Below are 27481 nucleotides of genomic sequence, written 5' to 3'. Positions count from 1 at the left end.
AGTGGGGAAAATGTTGGAATCAATTATTAAAGATGAAATAGCCGTGCATTTGTAAAGCAGTGACAGGATAGGTCCAAGTAAGCATGAATTTATGAAAGGAAAATCATGCTTGATAAATGTTCTCAAATTTTTTGAGGATGTAACTCGTAGAGTGGATAAGGGAGAACCAGTGGATTTGGTGTATTTAGACTTTCAAAAGACTCTTGACAAAGTCCCACACAAGAGATTGATGTGCAAAATAAAGCACATGGAATTGGGGTTAATGTACTGACGTGGATAGAGAACTGGTTAGCAGACAGGAAGCAGAGAGTCGGGATAAACGGGTCCTTTTCACACTGGCAGGCAATGACTAGTGGGGTGCCGCAGGTCTCAGTGCTGAGACCCCAGCTATTTACAATATACATTAAAGATTTAGATGAAGGAATTGAGTGTAATATCTCCAAGTTTGCAGATGACACTAAGCTGGGTGGCGGTGCGAGCTGTGAGGGGGACGCTAAGAGGCTGCAGGGTGACTTAGGTTAGATGAGTGGGCAAATGCATGGCAGATGCAGTATAATGTGGATAAATGTGAGGTTATCCACTTTGGTGGCAAAAACAGGAAGGCAGAATATTATCTGAATGGCGGCAGTCTAGGAAAAGGGGAGGTGCAACAAGACTTGGGTGTCATGGTATATCAGTCATTGAAGGTTGGCATGCAGATACAGCATGCGGTGAAGAAGGGAAATGGTATTTTGGCCTTCATAGCTAGGGGATTTGAGTACAGGAGCAGGGAGGTCTTACTGCAGCTGTACAGGGCCTTGGTGATGCCTCACCTGGAATATTGTGTTCAGTTTTGGTCTCCTAATCTGATGAAGAACATTCTTGCTATTGAGGGAGTGCAGCGAAGTTTCACCAGACTGATTCCCGGGATGGCTGGACTGACATGAGGAGAGACTGGATCGACTGGGCCTGTATTCACTGGAGTTGAGAAGAATGAGAGGGGATCTCATAGAAACATATAAAATTCTGACGGGACTGGACAGGTTAGATGCTGGAAAAATGTTCCCGATGTCGGGGAAGTTCAGAACCAGGGGACATAGTCTAAGGATAAGGTGTAAGCCATTTAGGACTGAGATGAGGAAAAACCTTTTCACTCAGAGCATTGTTAACCTGTGTAATTCACTACCGCAGAGAGTTGCTGATGCCAGTTCATTGGATATATTCAAGAGGGAGTTAGATAAGGCCCTTACGGCTAAAAGGATCAAGGGGTATGGAGAGAAAGCAGGAAAGGGGTACTGAGGTGAATGATCAGCCATGATCTTATTGAATGGTGGTGCAGCCTCGAAGGGCCGTATGGCCTACTCCTGCACGTATTTTCTATGTTTCTATGTTACATTTTTTCAGGAAAACTTTGAGGGTATCTTGAAGTGTTTTCTCTGCCCTCCTGGGGCTTGACTGCCGTGATGTAGCTCGGAGTAGAGCGCTTGTTTCGGGAGTCTAGTGTCGGGCATGCGTGGTCAATGTCTCGATGCTGAGGAGTACAAAAGCAGGGAGGTCCTTCTGCAACTGTACAGAATATTGGTGAGGCCGCACCTGGAGTACTGCGTGAAGTTTTGGTCACCTTACTTAAGGAAGGACATACTGGCTTTGGAGCGGGTACAGAGAAGATTCACTAGGCTGATTCCGGAGATGAGGGGGTTACCTTATGATGATAGATTGAGTAGACTGGGTCTTTACTCATTGGAGTTCAGAAGGATGAGGGGTGATCTTATAGAAACATTTAAAATAATGAAAGGATAGACAAGATAGAGGCAGAGAGGTTGTTTCCACTGGTCGGGGAGACTAGAACTAGGGGTCACAGCCTCAAAATATGGGGGAGCCAATTTAAAAGGAATTTGAGAAGGAATTTCTTCTCCTAGAGTGTTATGAATCTGTGGAATTCTCTGCCCAAGGAAGCAGTTGAGGCTAGCTCATTGAATGTATTCAAGTCACAGATAGATAGATTTTTAACCAATAAGGGAATTAAGGGTTATGGGGAGCGGGCGGATAAGTGGAGCTGAGTCCACGGTCAGATCAGCTGTGATCTTGTTGAATGGCGGAGCAGGCTCGAGGGGCTAGATGGCATACCCCTGTTCCTAATTCTTATGTTCTTATGTTCTTATATGTTGGCCTGAGAATGAACACTGATATTGGTGCACCTAGCCTGCCAATGGACTTGCAGGATTTTGTGTAGGCAGCCTAAATACCCAGATATCCCTTCTCCCCTTGCTTCTTGAAGCTATTTTACATTTCAGACATAAAATGGAGCTGTCAGATAAAACATATATAATCAAACATGCGGAGGATAGAAGCTGCAGAGTATATAACTATTTCTGGCTAACAATGGTTTTATGTAGGTGTAGGTTTTATTGTCTTCTCCCCAGATATTTGAGGAAGCCAAGCAGGGGCAATGCACCAGACTAAAAAGACATTAGAAATGACAGCTGAAACTAGAACTCTTTGCCAATACAGGCACCTACTGAACTTGTCTGCAAACCAAATTCTTAACAGAAAAATAATTAGCCGTATAAAAATGTGTTCAGCAATTACATTACAGTCTCTCTATCGACGTAGGAGTTCCTTGTACAAAAGTCCTCCCACACCACCGGACTCCTGTCATAATAAACTCAATTGATGACTAATTTATACAAATGCAAAACTGTTACATTTCTAATTATTTTCTAGATTGTTTAATTCGAGCAATTAAAAAAAAACGTTAGCTTATTAACGTGTTGGAATTATGCAATAAGAATGACAATTCGACCATTGAAAAATGAACATTTTAGGTAGAACTGGAAAACATTTACTGGTAGAACTGGAAAAGTGACCATCCGACGTGTTGTGTTGCAGCAACAATGATTGACAGTATCAGAGATTCAATATGATACATTGTATGTATATTTTCCTATCTGAACTGGGTCATTGTTTTTCAGCACTCGTGGGGGGAAAGAACCATTGAAATGAAACGTTATTTCACGGTTGAAGCTCATGCATGAAATCAGACAAAGATGAGATTTTTTTGTTGGAATTCTCTTTTGTCTGTGTGACCAATAAAATGTGTTACGCTCCACCATTTTAAAATCTCCTGACAGTCGACAAATCCTCCTGCGTGACGATGAGCAGATTCCCCCTCTGCTTGCGCTTATCTAGTGAAAGAAATCTCAGTGTGCTTCCTTCCCGCATACCTCACACTGTGCTAAAATAATCCCCCCACCCCCCCCCCCCGCCCCCCGCAGCACCACAGTTATCACTTAGAATGCTGGTAATTCCAAAGCAGCAGTGCCTCTGAGCCATCTAGTTTCTCAGCGCGCACAGTGAGGGTGAATTCCTGCAGGGCTTCTTCCAATATGTTCATTCCCCTGCAGTTACGCCGTAAGTTTGGCAAAGACCCCCATGCAGCATTGTTAAAAAAAAACCACTAATAATTAGATTTAAAAAGAAAACATTCAGTTATCGGGATTTGGTTTAGAACTGCAATATTAACTGGGATAGAGGGTAAGGTAGCATAGTGTTTACTGGACTAGCAACCCAGAGGTCTGGACTAATAATCTGGAGACAGCAGTTCAAATCCCACCATGGCAGCATGAGGAATTTAAATTCAGTGAGTTAAATAAATTTGGAATTAAAAGCTACCAGATTGTCGGAAAAATCAATTGGTTCACTAATGTCCTTTAGGGAAGGAAATCTGCCGTCCTGACCTGCTCTGGCCTATATGTGACTCCAGACCCACAGCAAAGTGGTTGACTCTTAACTGCCCTCTGAAATGGCCTAGCAAGCCACTCATTTGTACCAAACTGCTACAACAAAGTCAGCATAGTGGTACCGTCACCACACAGACTGCAGCGGTTCACGAAGGCAGCTCACCAACCCCTTCTCGAGGGTAATTCAGGATGGGTAATAAATGCTGGCCTTGCCAGCGATGTCCACATCATGTGAACGAATAAACAAATGAAAAATTAATCATTTGTGTTATGTCCAGAATAAAGTAATGTGATTGAGTACTGTAGACGTGAGTAAGTGTGACCTTAGTCTCTTTATTCTAACTCCAGAGTGTTGATATAGCATGGGAGGCCTGCTTATATACAGTGCTCCCAAGGGATGCTGGGATCCGTTGGGACTCCAACAGATGCACCCTCTGGTGGCGGTAGAATGCTTGTTATATAGGGTTGCATACATAACATCACTCCCTCCCAAAGTCAATAGTACACTTATTTACAGGGTGAGACGATCTGGGGCTTTTCGCTTCCGAGTCGATTGTCTCGGTACAAATGCAGGTGCAGGTGAGTTGATTGGTTCTTCGCTGGGCTGTTGGGGATGATGAGTTCAGCTTCGTGGTCAACCGTGATATCGGTTGCCACTTGTGTGTGTGTCGGAGAGTCGAAGTTAGTGGTGTCCTCTTCAGGTTGCTCGTGGCTGTCTGTGAATCGCAGTTTGGTGTGGTCCAAATGCTTTCTGCAAGTTAGTCCATTTGCGAATTTGACCTGAAATACCCTACTCCCTTCTTTGGCTATGATAGTGTCGCAAGCCATTTAGCTCCATGTCTATAGTTGAGTATAAATACAGGGGCATTGACTTCAATATCGCGTGACAAATTTGCACGATCATGGTACATGCTTTGTTGATGCCACCTGCCCTCGACGTGATCATGGAGATCAGGGTGGACGAGAGAGAGCCTTGTTTTGAGCGCCCTTTTCATGAGCAGCTCAGCTGGGGGAACCCCAGTGAGCGAGTGGGGTCTGGTGCAGTAGCTGAGCAGGACTCGGGACAGGCGGGTCTGCAGGGACTCTTCCGACACGCATTTCAAGCTTTGCTTGATGATTTGGACTACCCGTTCAGCCTGGCCGTTGGATGCGGGTTTGAACGGGGCAGATGTGATGTGCTTGATCCCATTGCGGGTCATGAATTCCTTGAATTCAGCGCTGGTGAAGCATGGCCCGTTGTCGCTGACAAGGACATCAGGCAAGTCGTGCGTGGCAAACATGGCTTGTAGGTTTTTGATGGTGGCAGTGGACATGCTTACAGACATTATTACATACTCAATCCACTTAGAATAAGCATCCACAACAACCAAAAACATTTTGCCTAGAAACGGGACAGCAAAGTCAATGTGGATCCTAGACCACGGTTTGGAGGGCCATGACCACAAACTTAGCAGTCCCTACCTGGGTGCATTGCTCAGTTGAGAGCAAGTGTTGCATGGGCGCACGCAAGACTCCAAATCTGAGTCGATGCCGGGCCACCACACATGGGATCTGGCTGTAGCTTTCATCATTACTATGCCTGGGTGGGTACTGTGTAGGTCGCGTATGAACGTTTCCCTGCCTTTCTTGGGCAAAACCACATGATTACCCCACAAAAGACAGTCCGCCTGTATGGACATTTCGACTTTACGCCGCTGGAATGGCTTCATTTCTTCATGCATCTCCGCTGGGACACTGGACCAGCTCCCATGGAGGACATAGTTTTTTACAAGGGACAGTAAAGGATCCTGGCTGGTCCAGGTCCTGATCTGGTGGGCTGTAATGGGTGACTTTTCATTTTCAAATGCATCCATCACCAAGAGCAAGTCTGCAGGCTGTGCCATTTCCATCCCGGTGGTGGACAAAGGTGGCCGACTGAGGGCGTCAGATTAGTTCTCTGTGCCTAGCCTGTGGCGAATTACATAGTTATGTGCAGACAGCGTGAGCGCCCATCTTTGGATGCGAGCAGAGGCATTGGTATTAATACCTTTGCTCTCTGAGAATAGCGCTATGAGCGGCTTATGGTCAGTTTCTAACTCGAACTTAAGCCGAAACATATACTGATGAATTTTTTTTTAACCCTGTAAACGCATGCCAGAGCTTCTTTTTCAATCATGCTCTCGGCCCTTTCGGCCTTGGATAAGCTTCTGGATGCATAAGCGACCGATTGCAATGTCCCCGATTCGTTTGCTTGTTGTAACACACACCCGACCCCGTACGAAAACGCATCACAAGCTAGCACTAAACGTTTACAAAGATCATACAGGACAAGCAGTTTGTTGGAACATAACAGATTTTGGGCTTTCTCAAAAGCTGTCTCTTGTCATTTCCCCCACCCCCAGTCATCTCCCTTGCGTAGCAGTACGTGTAGACGTTTTAGCAAGGTGCTTAAAGCGGGTAGGAAATTACCAATATAATTGTGGAGTCCCAGGAACGGCCGTAGCTCCATCACGTTCTGTGGTCTCGGCACATTGTTGATGGCCTCTGTCTTGGCGCGGTGGGTCTGATGCCATCTGCCTCGATTCTTCTCCCTAAGAACTCGCGCCAGGAAAACACACTTCGAGCATTTCAACCTGAGTCCCACGCGATCTAGCCGACTTAGAACCTCTTCCAGGTTCTGCAAGTGTTCGATGGTGTCCCGACCTGTGACCAGTATGTCGTCCTGGAAAACCACGGTGTGCGGAACTGATTTTAACAGACTCTCCATGTTCCTTTGGAAAATAGCCGCGGCCGATCGAATCCCAAACGTTCATCAATTGTAGATGAACAGACCTTTGTGCATGTTGATGCAGGTGAGACCTTTCGAAGATTCCACGAGCTCCTGCATCATGTAGGCTGAGGTCAGGTCCAACTTGGTGAACGTCTTTCCTCCTGCCAGCATCGCACATAGGTCGTCTGCCTTGGGTAGCGGGTATTGGTCCTGCAGCGAAACACAGTTAATCATTATTTCATAGTCCCCACAAATTCTGACCGTGCCATTGCCCTTGAGAACCGGAACAATCGGACTGGCCCACTCATTGAACTCCACCGGCACAATGGTGCCCTCTTGTTGCAGCCTGTCTCGCTTGAGCTCCACTTTCTCTCGCATCATATATGGCACCGCCCGTGCCTTGTGGTGGATGGGTCGTGTACTGGGAATTAAGTGGATCTGCACCTTCGCCCCTAAGAAACTTCCGATGCCTGGCTCAAACCACGATGGAAACTTGCTCAGAACCTGGGCACGTGAGGCTTCGTTGACGGACGAAAGTTTTCGCATGTCATCCCAGTTCCAGCGGATTTTTCCCAGTCAGCTTCTGTTGAACAGTCTGGGGCCGTCTCCTGGTACTGTCCATAGTGGTAGTTCGTGCCCTGCTCCATCATAGGAGACTTTACTGCTGCGCTGCCAATTACAGGGATCAGCTCTTTAGTGTAAGTTCTCATCTTGATGTGAATGGAGCTTCGGTTGGGCCTGTGTGCCGTGTTGCACCACAGCCTGTTGAAGGCCTTTTTACTCATGATGGGCTGACTTGCAACTGTGTCCAATTCCATGAATACTGGAATTCCGTTCAGTTCAACTTTTAACATGATGGGTGGACATTTCGTGGTGAAGGTGTGTACCCCGTACACTTCTGCCTCATCGGTTTATGTCTCTAGTTCAGTTTGATCCGCCATGGATCAGTCTTCCTCTGCAACGTGGTGGTTTGCAGGGTTTGCAGCTTGTCTGTACATTCGCTGGAGGTGTCCCATTGTTCCACAACCTTTGCAGGCAGAGTGTTTGAAACGGCATTGATGGGCTCGATGAGCACCTCCGCAGCATCAACAAGGTGTTAACTGCCTCGCACTAATGCTTGATGGCAGACTCTGAGTCATCTGAGGTCGTACAGCTGCAGGCGTTTACATTCTGCCATATGCATTCCTGCCTGAAAACGACGTTATTTTGTGTACAGTACTTGCCAAAACATATTTATGCTGCAAAATTTGTTTGGTGTTATCGCTGGTGGACATAAATGCCTGGGCTATCGTTATGGCTTTGCTCAGGTTCAGTGTTTAAACAGTCAATAGTTTGTGAAGGATAACCTCATGGCCAATGCCAACCATAAAAAAGTCTCTTAGCATTTGCTCCAGGAATCCTTTAAATTCGTAATGTCCTGCAAGGTGCCTTAGTTCGGCGACGTAGCTCGCCACTTCCTGGCCTTCACACCATTGACATGTATAAAATCGATACCTTGACATCAGAACGCTCGCCTTTGGATTTAGGTGCTCCCGGACCAGCATACACAGTTCTTCATACAATTTGGTTGTTGGTTTCACCAGAGCAAGAAGATTCTTCATGGGGCCATAGGTTGTTGCCCCGCAGATGGTGAGGAGGATCGCCCTTCGTTTGGCAGCGTTCACACTCCCTTCCAGCTCGTTGGCCACGAAGTATTGGTCGAGTCGCTCCATGAAGGCCTCCCAATCATCCCCTTCTGAGAATTTCTCCAGGATACCAAGAGTTCTCTGCATTTTTGTGTGATTGTTCGTTATCTTGTCGCCAGTTGTTATGTCCAGAATAAAGCAATGTAACTTGAGTACTGCAGACGTGAGTAAGTGTGACCTTCGTCTCTTTATTCTAACTCCAGAGTGTTGGTACAGCATGGGAGGTCTGCTTATATACAGTGCTCCCAAGGGATGCTGGGATCCCTTGGGACTCCAACAGATGTGCCCTCTGGTAGCGGTAGAATGCTGGTTACATAGGTTGCAGACATAACAATATGTAACTAAAATAGTCACGTTGAAGGGGCTCCATTAATGATTCAGAATATTTAATCAGTAGTATCTGCAGACCAGAAATGTCACAGGTTTGCTAAATTAGCTGGTCTCAACTGGGCCAGCAGTAGGCTAACTCAATTGTCACAGTGCTCCTTGTTAAGGAATTGGAAAATGACTGAGGCCCCTGGTTCCAATCCATATCCACAGGCTAGTCTTCAGCCAATTCGACCCACTCCACGTGATAACAAGATACGGCTGAGTGCACTGGATACAGCAAAGGCCAAGAGCCCCGACAACATCCCGGTTATGATGCTAAAGACTTGTGCTCCAGAACTAGCCGCGCCTCAAGCCAAGCTGTTCCAGTACAGCTACAACACTGGCATCTACGTGACAATGTTGGAAACTGCCCAGGCATGTCCTGTCCACAAAAAGCAGGACAAATCCCATCCGACTAATTACCGCCCCATTAGTCGACTCTCAATCATCAGCAAAGTGATGGAAGGAGTTGTCGACAGTGCTACCAAGTGGCATTTACTCACCAATAATCTGCTCATCGATGCTCAGTTTTGGTTCTGCCAGGATCACACAGCTCCAGACCTCATTACAGCCTTGGTCCAAAGATGGACAAAAGAGCTGAATTCTTGAAGTGAGGTGAGAGTGACTGCACTTAACATCAAAACAGCATTTGACCGAGTGTGGTACCAGGGAGCCCTGGTAAAATTGAAGTCGGGAATCAGGGGGGAAACTCTCCACTGGCTTGAGTCATACCTAGCACAAAGGAAGATGATTGTAATTGTTGGAGGTGCATCATCCCAGCCGCAGGACATTGCTGCAGAAGTTCCTCAGGCAAATGTCCGAGGCCCAACCATCTTTAGCTGCTTCATCAATGAACTTCCTTCCGTCATATGTTCAGAAGTGGGATGTTCACTGATGATTGCGCAGTGTTCAGTTCCATTCGCAACTCCTCAGAAAATAAAGCCGTCCATGCCCACAAGACCTGGCTTGGGCTGATAAATGGCAAGTAACATTTGCGCCATATAAGTGCCAGGGAATGAATATCTCCAACAAGTGAGAGTCTAACCACCTCCTCTTGATATTCAGCAGCACTACCATCGACGAATCCCCCACCATCAACATTCCGGGGGTCACCATTGACCAGGAACTTAACCAAGTGATTAAAACACAGCACCTTAAAAACATAGGGGCAGTCACTGTCTTGATGTGTGTAATGCAGATCGCCTGATGTGACAGACATCACCATGAGGTGGCTTTGAAAGATGCATTAGCGTGAACATCTTGTGTCATGACAGCCTTTCAATTCTACGGAATGAGTAGTCTCGAGCAGATGTTGAGTGCAGGATATTAGCCAGCAGATTATACTGTGTGGCAACCTATCATACAATCATACAGGACAGATGGAGGGCATTTGTCCCATCGTGCCTGTGCCAACTCTTTGGAAGAACTCTCCAAATAGTCTGTGTGGCCACAAGGCCTGGGAGATTAATGCACCAGTATTTGTTGGCCTCTTAAGCAACTCCTCTTCTTCATCTCAATGATGTAATGCATTCAGAATGCATTGAGGCTTACCCACCTCCCCGTAACAAGCAGGACAGTTAAAAAGATTTAGACTTATACTGCGCCCCTCACAATCACCGGACATTTTAAAGCGCTTTGCAGTCAATGAAGTACTTTTGAAGTGTAGTCACTGTTGCAATGTAGGAAATGCACAGCCAATTTGCGCACAGCAAGCTCCCACAAACAGCAATGTGATAATGACCAGATAATCTGTTTTTTCGTTATGTTGATTGAGGGATAAATATTGGCCAGGACACCGGGGATAACTCCCCTGCTCTTCTTTGAAATAGTGCCATGGGATCTTCTCCATCCACTTGAGAGAGCAGACGGGGCCTTGGTTTAATGTCTCATCTGAAAACGGCACCTCCGACACTGCGATGCTCCCTCTGCACTGCACTGGAGTGTCAGCCTAGATTTTTCGTGCTCAAGTTCCTGGGGTGGGACTTGAGCATGAATAACAACAAACTGAAGTAATGGCAGTGGAAAGAATAAACACACATGTAAAAGTGGACGACTTCACAGCAAAACCAACCAATGGATGGAGCAAAATGCATCGAAATGGTACCATGAAAACTCAGAAATAAACTTTAGTGCGCCTAGTTTTTATTGACAAGGCTCATGCAGTTGTTGGAGCGTGCGCCTATACAGGTGTTTTAAAAAAAATGTAAATTGATACAAAAATAAATGTAAAGAATTTGCAACAAAAAAAATCAATTTACCCATAAAATTGTCCAACTCCTCTCAGAAATACGCATATTAAATCTTGCCCTGAGGTTTGCTGAGGACGTGACTACGGTCCTCTTGCGGCAACTTTCTCCATCCCCTGGTATAGCCCTGAGCAATGATATTGCAGATCTGCTTTCCTTTCAAAAAGTCAATCCTTGCCTACCATGAGTTCTGCAAACACTGGCAGCCTCTCCCCGCAACTGTTTGACTCCTTCCTAACCTGACCCGGCCCACCTCAAACTGGCATGGTCCATCCCTGGCCCACCACGCCCTATTTGTGGTCCGTGCTGGCCTTTACTGTGTCCCGAACGTTTCAGACCTGCCTCTGATCCATCTTCACTCAGTGCCTGTTCTAGTTGGGAAATACACTGTGAGCTAAGATCATGCATAACTGACCTGACAGGGGAGTAACCATGACCCCAACGTGGTTCTCCCTGGATCAGGAAGGTGGTTCTCCTATGCTTTTTGGAAATAGGAGGTGGGTGGGGTGGCTTGACCCATCCACCTCCACGGAGGTGTGTGGGGTGGCTGACCCATCCACCTCCATGGCACGAACCTGGTATTGCAGTACTTCCAGGAACGGTGCTTGGGCTCTAGGCCTTTTGGCTAAGAGCATTAGCGCAGGGTGATCCTTGATGTGTGCAAGGTGACCTCTGGCGTTTGTGATTTGACAAAAAATTGGAAAGATTGGCTACGATTTAAAAAAAAAAATACACTGTGAGCACTTCTAAACAGCATTAGTGTTTGAGGATTAGGGCAGTGAAAAGGCTGAGGGCCCGAAATTCATCGACAGACTGCCCACTACCACTGGCTTACCGCCGAAAAATACAAGCTTCGTCAAAAAAACAGGTACCTACCACCGACATACCTCTCGGTGAAAGATTCATTATTGACATACCGCCGGGCGGTATGCACACCGTCTGCCATGTAGAACCGCCCACATACCACCTAAAAGTGCATGTTTGATGACATACAGCTGACATACCGTCGGAGCTACATACCGTCCTGGAGCAGATGGTTTTACTTGATCTTAAGTGGGCGGGAATGGGCGGTAGGGGTTGGTGCCGCCATTTTGAAATCAGGAACAGTCAGCAAAAGCAACACCTCAGCATTTCAGAGGTGAACTGTTAGGTTCAGAATAAATTCACAGGACTGTATCGCAAGCTCAAACTGTTGTGACTTTAGTCTCTTTATTCAGACTCCAGAGTGAGGAAGCAGCATAGAAACATAGAAACTAGGTGCAGGAGTAGGCCATTCGGCCCTTCTAGCCTGCACCGCCATTCAATGAGTTCATGGCTGAACATTCAACTTCAGTACCCCATTCCTGCTTTCTCGCCATACCCCTTGATCCCCCTAGTAGTAAGGACCTCATCTAACTCCTTTTTGAATATATTTAGTGAATTGGCCTCAACAACTTTCTGTGGTAGAGAATTCCACAGGTTCACCACTCTCTGGGTGAAGAAGTTCCTCCGCATCTCGGTCCTAAATGGCTTACCCCTTATCCTTAGACTGTGACCTCTGGTTCTGGACTTCCCCAACATTGGAAACATTCTTCCTGCATCTAACCTGTCTAACCCCGTCAGAATTTTAAATGTTTCTATGAGGTCCCCTCTCATTCTTCTGAACTCCAGTGAATACAAGCCCAGTTGATCCAGTCTTTCTTGATAGGTCAGTCCCGCCATCCCGGGAATCAGTCTGGTGAACCTTCGCTGCACTCCCTCAATAGCAAGAATGTCCTTCCTCAGGTTAGGAGACCAAAACTGTACACAATACTCTAGGTGTGGCCTCACCAATGCCCTGTACAACTGTAGCAACACCTCCCTACCCCTGTACTCAAATCCCCTTGCTATGAAGGCCAACATGCCATTTGCTTTCTTAACCACCTGCTGCACCTGCATGCCAACCTTCAATGACTGATGTATCATGACACCCAGGTCTCTTTGCACCTCCCCTTTTCCTAATCTGTCACCATTCAGATAATAGTCTGTCTCTCTGTTTTTACCACCAAAGTGGATAACCTCACATTTATCCACATTATACTTCATCTGCCATGCATTTTCCCACTCACCTAACCTATCCAAGTCGCTCTGCAGCCTCACAGCATCCTCCTCGCAGCTCACACTGCCACCCAACTTAGTGTCATCCGCAAATTTGGAGATACTACATTTAATCCCCTCATCTAAATCATTAATGTACAGTGTAAACAGCTGGGGCCCCAGCACAGAACCTTGCGGTACCCCACTAGTCACTGCCTGCCATTCTGAAAAGTACCCATTTACTCCTACTCTTTGCTTCCTGTCTGACAACCAGTTCTCAATCCATGTCAGTACACTACCCCCAATCCCATGTGCTCTAACTTTGCACATCAATCTCTTGTGTGGGACCTTGTCGAACGCCTTCTGAAAGTCCAAATATACCACATCAACTGGTTCTCCCTTATCCACTCTACTGGAAACATCCTCAAAAAATTCCAGAAGATTTGTCAAGCATGATTTCCCTTTCACAAATCCATGCTGACTTGGACCTATCATATCACCTCTTTCCAAATGCACTGCTATGACATCCTTAATAATTGATTCCATCATTTTACCCACTACCGATGTCAGGCTGACCGGTCTATAATTCCCTGTTTTCTCTCTCCCTCCTTTTTTAAAAAGTGGGGTTACATTGGCTACCCTCCACTCCATAGGAACTGATCCAGAGTCAATGGAATGTTGGAAAATGACTGTCAACGCATCCACTATTTCCAAGGCCACCTCCTTAAGTACTTTGGGATGCAGTCCATCAGGCCCTGGGGATTTATCGGCCTTCAATCCCATCAATTTCCCCAACACAATTTCCCGGCTAATAAGGATTTCCCTCAGTTCCTCCTCCTTGCTAGACCCCCCGACCCCTTTTATAACCGGAAGGTTGTTCGTGTCCTCCTTCGTGAATACCGAACCAAAGTACTTGTTCAATTGGTCCGCCATTTCTTTGTTCCCCGTTATGACTTCCCCTGATTCTGACTGCAGGGGACCTACGTTTGTCTTTACTAACCTTTTTCTCTTTACATATCTATAGAAACTTTTGCAATCCGTCTTAATGTTCCCTGCAAGCTTCTTCTCATACTCCATTTTCCCTGCCCTAATCAAACCCTTTGTCCTCCTCTGCTGAGTTCTAAATTTCTCCCAGTCCCCAGGTTTGCTGCTATTTCTGGCCAATTTGTATGCCACTTCCTTGGCTTTAATACTATCCCTGATTTCCCTTGATAGCCACGGTTGAGCCACCTTCCCTTTTTTATTTTTATGCCAGACAGGAATGTACAATTGTTGTAGTTCATCCATGCGGTCTCTAAATGTCTGCCATTGCCCATCCACAGTCAACCCCTTAAGTATCATTCGCCAATCCATCTCAGCCAATTAACGCCTCATACCTTCAAAGTTAGCCTTCTTTATGTTCTGGACCATGGTCTCTGAATTAACTGTTTCATTCTCCATCCCAATGCAGAATTCCACCATATTATGGTCACTCTTCCCCAAGGGGCCTCGCACAACGAGATTGCTAATTAATCCTCTCTCATTACATAACACCCAGTCTAAGATGGCCTCCCCCCTAGTTGGTTCCTCGACATATTGGTCTAAAAAACCATCCCTTATGCACTCCAGAAAATCCTCCTCCACCGTATTGCTTCCAATTTGGTTAGCCCAATCTATGTGCATATTAAAGTCACCCATTATAACTGCTGCACCTTTATTGCACGCACCCCTAATTTCATGTTTGATGCCCTCCCCAACATCACTACTACTGTTGGTGAGTCATCTTTTATACCTGCTTGCTCCAGGGTGCACAGGTGACCCTTAGATCTCCCACAGGTGTGCCCCCTAGTGGCAAGTCTTACGTTTTGGTAAGATTTACATACATACATAACATGAACAGTGACTTTACAGTGGGATTTACAGTGGGAAAGGTAATTTTATTAGTACTGAGTACATTATTAAGTTAGAAGGCATTTGAGTTTATATTTTTTTAATTGAAAAATCATTTGAGTTTATCTCAGGATATTTGAGGAGTTCTGGAGATTTAAAAAGAATGGGGCCTGTATTATCTCAGCCTGTATTGCTAACTACTTGTCTAATGCGGGATTCAGATGGGAAAAGGTTTATTGAGCAGAATTGTCAGGGTAATGGAGGAGGTCGCAGACTGATGAGGAGGAGGAAGCCTTACTCCCAAAGGATTTTCAGGGAGATGTGCTCAATGAGATTTGCCAGCTCATTAAGGCAAACCTGCAGCCACTACCACCAACATTACTGCACTCTCTGTCGAGGTGAAGATAACTGTGGCACTTTCCTTTTATGCATCCGGCTCTTTTCAGGCATCAGCTGGGGACATATGCTGCATTTCTCAGTATGCTACTCATCACTGCATTCGACAGGTAACCGAAGTACTGTATGCACGGCAGATGGAATTTATAAACTTCCCAATGACCAGAGAGGCATAGAATGAGAGGGCTTTGCGTTTTGCATGCATTGCCAGCTCTCCCAAGGTGTAGGGTGCCGTTGACTGTACCCATTTTGCCCTGCGAGCATCATGACAGGAGATGGAGGTGTACAGAAAACGTAAGGGATACGCAGTGCATCATGGCAGTGAACGCCTACTTTCCAAGGAGCATCCACGATGTGTACATCTTGCGAGAGAGCAATGTGTCTGACCTGTTGAAGTCTGAGCCACAAGGTAAATGCTGGATGCTGGGGGACAAAGGGTACGACCTCGCCACCTGGCTCTTGACCCCCTGCGGAACCCTCGGACAGAAGCCGAGCAACGATATAATAAGAGCCATATAGCCACATGTAATATTATCGAAAAGACAATTGGAGTGCTGAAGCAGCGCTTTCGATGCTTGGACCACTTGGGAGGCAGGCTGCAATACCACCCTGAGCAGGTTGCTTAGTTCACAATGGTGTGCTGCATGTTGCATAATTTAGCCATCATGCGGGGACAGGAATTGCCACAGAGGACTGTGGGACCACCTCAGGAGAGAGTGCGGGAGACGGAGGAGGAAGAAGAGGAAGCTGAGGGGAAGAGGGATGAGGAGGAGCTTCACTATGAACCCATGGCACCACACCATCCACTCCAACACCACAGCGGAGGGCACACGGAGCATATGCCACTGTAAAAGTGTTCCATCAGCAGCTCATAAATGAACGCTTTGCTTGAATGTGGAGATCTGCGTTTCAACTTTGTCTGCACAGTGTGTGAGACTCCAAAAGTTTGTCCATGTACAAGAGGGCTTAATTTCAATAGAACCATTTATGTAAAAATGTAAAAAATATAGAACAACTAAAACTTTGTAAAACGTAAAGTTTGAAAAACTGTAACAAAGTTATCAACTTTAAATAAACTATTAAAAATCAAACTTCTTCAAATTGTTAAAATTAACAATGAACAATTGAATATACAACCAAGCACCCTTTACTGTCCTCGACCTCGACCTCAACCGTGTACTCCTCCACGCTTCGGACTCAACCCCATTTCTTACTCCCGCCCTTCCCTTTCCCACTGCTCCTGAGCCCGGACCTCTCCATGGTGGTACCAAGCCAGTGTGCAGCAGTGTACTCTAAGTGCTGTTGCTGTCGTTGGTGGTGAGACATTGCAGGCGCAATGAATGGGCCTCAGGAGAAGCTCGTGATCCGGACGTGACATGTCCTCCGACTGTCGTTCTGATAGCGCCGTGATGTTTCCAGCTATCGTAGCCTATGCCGACGCTGGCCTGTGTCAGACCATCATGCCCTGGTACGCGCCTATCTGTCTTGCAGCAATAGATCTTTTCTGCATCAACCTCCATCGCTGCGACAAAGGCACTGCCATGCTGGGGGTGCATTGCTGCAAACTACTTGGTCCTGTAGAATCAGAGGAAGTATGGGGGAATCCACTGAATATAGAGTCGGTGGTGGAGGATGGTCCAGTTGGTCCAGGTGTAATTGTTATCTCCTCCTCCATCTCAACCTCCACCTCCACCTCCACTGGCTCCAGGATGAGCTGCTCTTCCTCTTCCTCGTCCTCTTTCTCTTTCTCTTCCTCATCTCTGCAGGGGTGAAGTCGGAAAAGGCTGGGTGACGCCAGAGGTGGAGGCAGTGGGTCTGTCATCGGGTCTCTCTGTGGAGGTCTGGTCTGAATCCTCTGGGTCTGGAAGTATAAAACAACATTTAAATGCTTGGCACCAGGGAGGGGTCAGGGTTACATGAGTACATGAGTACAGTCATGTAACGCAGTCTCACTTAAATGTCCACCACTGCTGCATTACTGCATTAAATATTGCAGACACACAATACATTAAAATGCATAGCATTATATACATATGCGTTGCGTTACATCCCCCCAACATTGCAGTACATCACATGAGCCCAACATTACAGTGCAATAAACTTACATTACATTACATGAGGCCAACATTACAGTTACAGTTACATTACATGACGTTACACGACCGCAACACAGACCGGGGATTGTATTGAACTGACCATCCTGTGTGGGTGGGTCAGTTCCAACGGCGGTGGCAGCGCAGTTGCTATCTCCAACACGGGACAGGGCACGGATCTCAATTTCAGTTAAGGCTTCTTGCGTTGAGGGTCCTCCCACTGTGCGCCGCTGACCAGCTGCTATTGCAGATGTCTTCTTCTGCACAAATGAAAGTAAATGAAAGTAAAAATCTTCAATCGTACACACACAGATTCACACACACACATCAAAACTCTGCGTTGATCCTCTTGTTATTGCCTGAAATCACAAATACATTGCCTTAACCTTGGGATAAATAACATCATCCATGTGACACTGAACCGACATTTACATGGTACATGGCACATGGGGGTTGCAAAAAGTAAAATCATTTCTTACTCTTGCTACCCTCACCAGGCCGTTCCATCTCCTAGGATACCTTTCTCCAGTGCATACCATTGTACTTGTGAAGAAGACAGGCTCCTCGATCTCGTCCTATATTCTGTTGTGTAGCTTTGGGGGGGGCTTGCCATGATCTCTCTTGGTTAAGTCGTAGTATCTCTCTGTGATATTCGTCAGCAGGACAGGTAGCTTCATATCACCGAAGGCGGGCTCCCTCAATCTCCCGTCCTTCTCAATGTTCCTGCGCTTAGACTTTTTAAGCATTTCCATTGAGTATTTATTATATTTATTCAATGATTTGTCATTTAGAAAATATGTATGTATTATTATTAATATTATTATTATTTGTTATTAATATTATTTGACTCTGGACTTTCTGATGAAAACAACCAACCCTTGAATGCTTTGCTGCTCCTTCTCACTCTCTCTCATACAAACATAGAAATTTACAGCGCAGAACGAGGCCATTTCGGCCCATCATATCCACGTCGGTGGATAAACAGCCACACGGCCCTCGGTCACCAACCCTGAAGGTTACATATAAACCTATGAACAATGGCGGAAAGGTAAAGAGCATCTGGCCCAACCAGTCCGCCCCACACAACTGCAGTACCCTATGTATCGTAACATTCTACACTCCACCCCAACTGTAGCCATGTAATTTCCTGGGAGAGGCAAAAAACCAGGTAAAAACACAGGCCAATTCGGGAAAAAAAATCTGGGAAAATTTCTCTCCGACCCATCTAGGCAATCAAAACTAGTCCAGGAGATCACCTTGACCGTATTCAATTCCCTGCAGTACTTACCATCGTATCTGCATCAGCCAACAAGAGGTTACCCAGTGTAATTCCATTTACCAACCCCAGGTCCGTAACCCTGCAGGTTACGGCACTTTAACTGCCTATCCAAGCATCTTTTAAATGAAGTGAAGGTTTCTGCATCCACCATCCTTCCAGGCAGTGAGTTCCAGACCCCCACAACCCTCTGCGTGAAGAAGCTTTACTTCAAATCCCCTCTGAACCTTCCACCAACCAACTTAAAACTATGTCCCCTCGTAATTGATTCCTCCACCAAGGGAAATAGGCCCTTGCTAGCCACTATATCCAGGCCTGCTCAAATTTTCATACACCTCAATGAGGTCTCCTCTCAGCCTCCTCTTTCCAATGAAAACAAACACAGCCTATCCAATCTGTCCTCATAACTAAGATTCTCCATTCCAGGCAGCATCCTAGTAAATCTCCTCTGCACCCTCTCTCGTGGAATCACATCCTTCCTTTAAAACGGCAACCAGAACTGCATGCAATACTCCAGCTGTGGCCTAACCAGCGTATTATACAATTTAAGCATAACCTCCCTGCTCTTGTTTTCTATACCTCAATTTCAACTCTCTGTGCATGCGCAGGTGACCCCCGACTCCTGAAATCATGGGGAAAAAGTAGCTGTGAAAAAACGTGGTAAAAAAAATTGCGCATGTGCTGCACCATCCATCGAGAGGAAATTCGATCTTGATCAATTATAATGCTCAATACTGCCCACTGCACACCGCTTGCAGACGACCAAAAAAATATGATGGAACTAGCGGACCTCGCTCTCTATGGTATTCCAGGGGTCTTAAACCATGCACCACCGGAATACTGCCGAGAAGTGGGCGGACCTGACATCCTGATGAATTTCGGGCTCTGGGAGTGGGAGGACAAGCCATGGGCCTTACATTTTAAAGTTGTCTTACAACCAGTACATCTTGCCAACTATCTTGCTGTGTGTCCTGGCTTTAAAAAAAAAATAATAATTAAGTACATAGGTATAATACAACTTAAGGACACTTATTCCCAATATTTTTTTGAAACAACCTATACCTACACATAATTCTCCAATATATATTCTCTAGTTAACATAGAAACATAGAAAATAGGTGCAGGAGTAGGCCATTCGGCCCTTCGAGCCTGCACCACCATTCAATAAGATCATTGCTGATCATTCCCTCAGTACCCCTTTCCTGCTTTATCTCCATATCCCTTAATCCCTTTAGCCGTAAGGGCCATATCTAACTCCCTTTTGAATATATCCACTGAAGTTGCATCAACAACTCTCTGCGGCAGGGAATTCCATAGGTTAACAACTCTCTGAGTGAAGAAGTTTCTCCTCAGCTCAGTTCTAAATGGCCTTCCCCTTATCCTAATACTGTGTCCCCTGGTTCTGGACTTCTCCAACATCGGGAACATTCGAGCCGCATCTAACCTGTCCCGTCCTGTCAGAATCTTATATGTTTCTATGAGATCCCCACTCATCCTTCTAAACTCGAATGTATAAAGGCCCAGTTGATCCAGTCTCTCCTCATATGTCAGTCCTGCCATCCCAGGAATCAGTCTAGTGAACCTTCGCTGCACTCCCTCAATAGCAAGAATGTCCTTCCTCAGATTAGAAGAGCAAAACTGAACATAATATTCCAGGTGATGCCTCACCAAGGCCTTGTACAACCGCAGTAAGACCTTCCTGCTCCTATACTCAAATCCCCTAGCTATGAAGGCCAACATACCATTTGCCTTCTTCACCGCCTGCTGTACCTATATGCCAACTTTCAAAGGCTGATGAACCATGACACCTAGGTCTCGTTGTACCCTGCCTTTTCCTAATCTGTCGCAATTCAGATAATATTCTATCTTCGTGTTTTTGCCCCCAAAGTGGATAACCGCACATTTATCCACATTATACTGCATCTGCCATGCATTTGCCCATTCACCTAACCTGTCCAAGTCACCCTGCAGCCTCTTAGCGTCCCCCTCACAGCTCACACCGCCAACCAGCAAACTTGGAGATATTACACTCAATTCCTTAATCCAAATCATTGATGTATATTGTAAAGAGCTGGGGTCCCAGCAATGAGCCCTGCAGCACTCCACTTGTCACTGCCTGCCATTCTGAAATGGACCCGTTTATCCCGACTCTCTGCTTCCTCTCTGCCAACCAGTTCTCTATCCACATCAGTACATTACCCCCAATACCATGTGCTTTAAATTTGCACACCAGTCTCTTGTGTGGGACCTTGCCAAAAGCCTTTTGAAAGTCCAGATACACCACATCCACTGGTTCTCCCTTGTCCACTCTAATAGTTACAGCCTCAAAAAATTATAGAAGATTTGTCAAGCATGATTTTCCTGTCATAAGTCCATGCTGACTTGGACTGATCCTGTCACTGCTTTCCAAATGCGCTGCTATTTCATCTTTAATAATTGGTTCCAACATTTTCCCCATTACTGATGTCAGGCTAACCCGTCTATAATTACCCGTTTTCTCTCTCCCTCCATTTTTAAAAAGTGGTGTTAAATTAGATACACTCCATTCCATAGGAACTGATCCAGAGTCGATAAACTGTTGGAAAATGATCACTAATTCATCCACTATTTCTAGGGCCACTTCCTTAAGTACTCTGGGATGCAGACTATCAGGCCCCGGGGATTTTTCAACCTTCAATCCCATCAATTTCCCTAACACAATTTTCCGCCTAATAAGGATTTCCTTCAGTTCCTCCTTCTCACTAGACCTTCGGTCCCCTAATATTTCCCGAAGGTTATTTGTGTCTTCCTTCGTGAAGACAGAACCAAAGTATTTGTTCAACTGGTCTGCCATTTCTTTGTTCCCCATAATAAATTCATCTGAATCTGACTGCAAGGGACCTACATTTGTCTTCACTAATCTTTTTCTCTTCACATATCTATAGAAGCTCTTGCAGTCAGTTTTTATGTTCCCAGGAAGCTTCCTCTCATACTCTATTTTCCCCCTCCTAATTAAATCCTTTGACCTCCTCTGCTGAATTCTAAATTTCTCCCAATCCTCAGGTTTGCTGCTTTTTCTGGCCAATTTATATGCCTCTTCCTTGGATTTAACACTATCCTTAATTTCTCTTGTTCAGCCCGGTTGAGCCACCTTCCCTGTTTTATTTTTACTCCAGACGGGGATGTACAATTGTTGAAGTTCATCCATGTGATCTTTAAATGTTTGCCATTGCCTATCCGCCGTCAATCCTTTAAGTATCATTCGCCAGTCTACTCTAACCAATTCACGTCTCATACCATCGAAGTTACCTTTACTTAAGTTCAGGACCCTAGTCTCTGAATTAACTGTGTCACTCTCCATCTTAATAAAGAATTCTACCATATTATGATCACTCTTCCCCAAGGGGCCTCGCACAACAAGATTGCTAATTAGACATTTCTCATTACGCATCACCCAGTCTAGGATGGCCAGCCCTCTAGTTGGTTCCTCGACATATTGGTCTAGAAAACCATCCCTAATACACTCCAGGAAATCCTTCACCACCATATTGTTACCAGTTTGGTTAGCCCAATCTATATGTAGATTAAAGTCGCCCATGATAACGGCTGTACCTTTATTGCACGCATCCCTAATTTCTTGTTTGATGCTTTCCCCAACCTCACTACTACTGTTTGGTGGTCTGTACACAAAACCCTCACTAGCGTTTTCTGCCCTTTGGTATTCCGCAGCTCCACCCATACCGATTCCACATCATCCAAGCTAATGTCCTTCCTTACCATAGCATTTATTTCCTCTTTAACGAGCAACGCTACCCCATCTCCTTTTCCTTTCCATCTATCCTTCATGAATGTTGAATATCCCTGGATGTTGAGTTCCCAGCCTTGGTCACCCTGGAGCCACCTCTCCGTGATGCCAATTATATCATATATGTTAATTGCTGCCTGCGCAGTTAATTCTTCCACCTTATTACGAATACTCCTCGCATTGAGGCACAGAGCCTTCAGGCTTGTCTTTTTAATACACTTTGCCCCTTTAGAATTTTGCTGTAATGCCCCATTCTACTTCCCTCTGTCTCCCTGCATAGGTTCCCATCCCCCTGCCATATTAGTTTAACCCCCCTCCAACAACACTCGCAAACATTCCCCCTCGAACATTGGTTCCGGTCCTGCCCAGGTACAGACCATCCGGTTTGTACTGGTCCTACCTCCCCCAGAGCCGGTTCCAAAGTCCCAGGAATTTGAATCCCTCCCTTCTGCATGACTCCTCAAGCCATATATTCTTCTGAGCTATCCTGCGATTCCTACTCTGACTAGCACGTGGCACTGGTAGCAATGCTGAGATTACTAACTTTGAGGTCCTACTTTTTAATTTAACTCCTAGTTCCCTAATTCAGCTTGTAGGACCTGGCTGTTCACCCTCCCCCTCCAAAATGTCTTGCAGCCGCTCCGAGACATTCTTGACCCTTGCACCAGGGAGGCAACATACCATCCTCGAGTCTCGATTGTGGCCGCAGAAAAGTCTATCAATTCCCTTAACAATAGAATCCCGTACCACTATAGCTCTCCCAATCTTTTTCCTGCCCTCCTGTGCAGCAAAGCCACTCACAGTGTCATAAACTTGGCTGCTGCTGCCCTCCCTTGATGAGTCATCCCCCCCAACAGTACCCAAAATGGTGTATCTGTTTTGGAGGGGGATGACCACAGGGGACCCCTGCACTACCTTCCTTCCATTGCTCTTCCTGCTGGTCACCCATTCCATATCTGTCTGTGCAACCTTTACCTGCGCTATGACCAACTCACTAAACGTGCTATTCACGGCATCTTCAGCATCGCGGATGTTTCAGAGTGAATCCACTCGCAGCTCCAGTGCTGCAATGCGGTCTGTCAGGAGCTGCAGCAGAATACACTTCCCGCACATGTAGTCATCAGGGACACTGGAAGCGTCCCTGAGTTCCCACATTGCACAGGAGGAGCATAACACGTGTCCGATCTCTCCTGCCATGACTTAACCTGTAGATTAAATTAATTTGGCAACGACAATGATAAAAGTTACCTACTGATAAAGGAAAAGAAAAAGAAAAACTACGCACCAATCTCTAGCCAATCACTTACCCCCTTGGTTGTTACGTCACCCTTCGATTTCTTTCTACTTTTTTGCCTTCTCACCCTGTTGCAGCTGCACCAGCTGGCCTCCTCGATGAACTCCCACCACTCTGACTGATGGCCCTTTTATAGGCCTCCCTCCGACCTCCTGCACCTCCTCGACGAACCTTTTCTTTCCTGCCTTCATGCCTTCCCCCTGCTGGCGCCGACTCCCGTTGACTCTCGCCTGCACCAATCTGGCATCTTGGCTAGCGGGAGGCCACTTGCGCAAATTGGCCACTAGAGGACGTCAGCGGGCAGTTCCCGGCGGTGCTCCCCTCCCGCCCGTTGCAGCCTAAGTGGAAACTGGGAGCGAGAGGAAAATGGCAGGAAAACCCGGCGGCAGTCGGCGGCAGCAGGTGCCAGTGTGCCATAAGGCCACCAATATCGGGGCCTTAGAATGGTTACAGCATGGAAGAAGGCCATTCAGCACATCGAGCCAATGCTGGCTCTCTGCAAGAGCACTTCAGCTAGTCCCACTGCCCGCCCCTTTCCCCGTAGCTCTGTAAATGTTTTTCCTTGAGGTATTTATCCAATTCCCTTTTGAAAGCCGTGATGAAGTCTGCATCCAGCATCCTTTCTGGCAGTGCATTCCAGATCCTAACCACTCGCCGCATAAAAAATTTTCCTCATGTCGCCTTTGGTTCTTTTGCCAATCACTTTAAATTTGTGTCCTCCAGTTCTTGACCCTTCTGCCAGTGGGAACAGTTTCTCTCTGTCTACTCTGTCCAGACCCCTCATGATTTTGAACATCTCTATTAAATCTCCTCCCAATCTTCTCTGCTCTAAGGAGAACAATCCCAGCTTCTCCAGACTATCCACGTAACTTAAGTTTCTCATCCTTGGAATCATTCTCGTAAATATTTTCTGCACTCTCTCTGAGGCCTTCACATCTTTCTTCAAGTATGGTGCTCAGAATTGGACACAGTACTCCATTGAGGCCAAACCAGTATTTTATACAAATTTATCATAATTCCCATGCTTTTGTACTCTATCCCTCTATTCATGAAGCCCAGGATCCCGTAAGCTTTTTTAACAGCTTTCTCAAACTACTCTGCCACCTTCAACAATTTGTGTACATATACCCCTAGGTCTCTCTATTCATGCACCTCCTTTAGGGTTGTACCCTTTAATTTATACTTCCACTCCTCATTCTTTCTACAAAATATATCACTTCGCACTTTTCTGAGTTAAATTCCATCGGCCAAATGATCGTCCATTCCACCAGCCTGTCTATATCCTCTTGAAGTCTATCACTATCCTCCTTACTGTTCACTATACTTCCAAGTTTTATGTCATCTGCAACTTTTGAAATTGTGCCCTGTAGACCCATATCTAAGTCATTAATATATATCAAGAGAAGCAGTGGTCCTAGAACCGACCCCTGGGGAAAACCACTCTATACCTTCCTGCAGTCCGAAAAACAACCGTTTACCACTACTCTCTGGTTCCTGTTGCTTAGCCAATTTCTTATTCAGGCTGCCACTGACCCTTTTATTCCATGGGCTTCAACTTTGCTGCCAAGCCTATTATGTGACACTTTGTCGAGTGCCTTTTAGAAATCCATGTCCACACCACATCAACCGCATTGCCCTCATCAACCCTCTCTGTTACCTCATCAAAAATCTCATCAATTTGGTTAAACACGATTTGCCTTTAACAAATCCGTGCTGGCTTTCCTTAGTTAACCCACACTTGTCCAACTGACTGTTAATTTTGTCCCTGATTATTGTTTCTGAAAGTTTCCCCACTACTGAGGTTAAACTGGCTGGCCTCTAGTTGCTGGGTTTATCTTTACACCCTTTTTTGATCAAGGGTGTAACATTTGCAATTCTCCAGTCCTCTGGCACCGCCTCCATTTCTAAGGAGGATTGGAAGATTGTGGCCAGTACCTCCACGATTTCTTCCACCACTTCCCTCAGCATTCTAGGATGCATCCCATCTGGTCATGGTGACTTATTTCCTTTAAGTACAGCCAGCCTTTCTCGTACTTGCTCTTTATCAATTTTTATTCCATCCAGTATCTCCTCTACCTCCTCCTTTACTGTGTCTATGGCAGCATCTTTTTTGGTAAAGACAGATGCAAAGTATTCATTTGGTACCTCAGCCATACCCTCTGCCTCCATGCGTAGGTCTCCTAATTGGCCCCACCCCTCCTCTTACTACCCGTTTACTATTTATATACCTGTCGAAGACTTTTGATTAGCTTTTATGTAACTGCCATTCTATTCTCAGGCCCTCTCTTTGCACCTCTTATTTTCTTTTTCACTTCTCCTCTGAACTTTCTATATTTAACCTGATTCTCAGATGTTTTCTCGACCTGACATCGGTCATATGTGCTCAAGTCTCTGGCATGGGACATGAACCCACAACCGTCTAACTCAGAGGCAAGAGTGCGCCCAACAGCAATGTTCAGCCTAATTTTTATTAAAGTATAAAAGCTCACACGTGAAGTTGCTGTGGTGCAGACTGAAAATGATGTACTGTGGAATATTGATTATCTGAATTTTCATTATTTGCATTCTAGATTACCTGTCAGACTATTTACAGATATCAGGGCCATTGGACTTTTTACTCCAAGTCAGGAGCACAATAAGCTGACGGATTCCATTAAAACAAAGTAAAACAAACATAAGAACATAAGAAATAGGAGCAGGAGTAGGCCGTTTGACCCTTCGAGCCTGCTCCGCCATTCAGTAAGATTATGGCTGATCTGATCTTGGCCTCAACTCCACTTCCCTGCCCGCTACCCATAACCCTTTATTCCCTTATCACTCAACAATCTGTCTATCTCCGCCTTAAATATATTCAATGACCCAGCCTCCACAGCTCTCTGGGGCAGAGAATTCCTTGGATTTACAACCATCTGAGAGAAGAAATTTCTCCTCATCTCAGTTTTAAATGGGTGGCCCCATATTCTAAGACTATGTCCCCTAGTTTTAGTTTCCCCTATGAGTGGAAATATCCTCTCTGCATCCAGCTTGTCGAGCCCCCTCATTACCAAATAAGTTTCAATAAGATCACCTCTCATTCTTCTGAACTCCAATGTGTATAGACCCAACTTAATCAACTTATCCCCATAAGTCAACCCCCTCATCTCCGGAATCTACCTAGTGAACCTTCTCTGAATAGCCCCCAATGCAAGTATATCCTTCCATAAATACAGAGACCAAAACTGTATGCAGTACTCCAGATGTGGCCTCACCAGTACCCTAAACAGTTGTACCAGGACTTCTCTGCTTTTACACTCTATCCCTCTTGCAATAAAGGCCAACATTCCTTTTGCCTTCAGTTCACAATAAAACAAAGAAGTTCATGAACATTGTTTGAAGTGCCCATTTTTAAAAAATTCATCACTGGCAATCCAGTATTTATTGCCCATCCTTTATTGCCCTTGAGAAGGAGGTAGTGAGCTGCCTTCTTGAACCAGTGCAGTCTGTGTAGTGAAGGTACTCCCACAGTGCTGCTAGGGAAGGCGTTCCACGATCTTGACCCAGCGATGATGAAGGAACGGCGATATACTTCCAAGTCAGGATGGTGTGTAACTTGGAGGGGAACTTGCAGGTTACGGTGTTCCCATGTGGCTGCTGCCCTTGTCCTTCTAGGTGGTAGAGGTCGCGGTTTTGGGAAGTGCAGCCGAAGAAGACTTGGCGAGTTGCTGCAATGCATCAGTGGATGATACACACTGCAGCCACGGTGGAGGGAGTGATTTTGAAGGTGGTGGTTGGGGTGCCCTAAATATGAGGTACCAACCTGACATCTGCCCGACAATGTGGAAAACTGCCCAGGTATGTCCTGTTCATAAAAAGCAGGACATTGAGAGAGGATTTGGAAACTGCCTCCCATTTTCCATTAGCCTTCAGGGATGGGCTCATTCGACTATGGGTGAGGGGAAGGTCCCAT

General features: G+C 45.9%; 1 protein-coding gene across 1 annotated transcript in view; it reads left to right on the top strand.

Moving 5' to 3' along the window:
• The window catches only part of LOC139253730 (contactin-associated protein-like 5), a 1639232-nt gene that overhangs the window by 1572589 nt on the left and 39162 nt on the right, over nucleotides 1-27481 (top strand). The window lies entirely within an intron of this gene.

The sequence above is a fragment of the Pristiophorus japonicus genome, chromosome 3 (genome assembly GCF_044704955.1).
Source record: "Pristiophorus japonicus isolate sPriJap1 chromosome 3, sPriJap1.hap1, whole genome shotgun sequence".
NCBI classification, from domain to species: domain Eukaryota; kingdom Metazoa; phylum Chordata; class Chondrichthyes; family Pristiophoridae; genus Pristiophorus; species Pristiophorus japonicus.
This window is presented reverse-complemented; position numbering and strand designations above follow the sequence as displayed.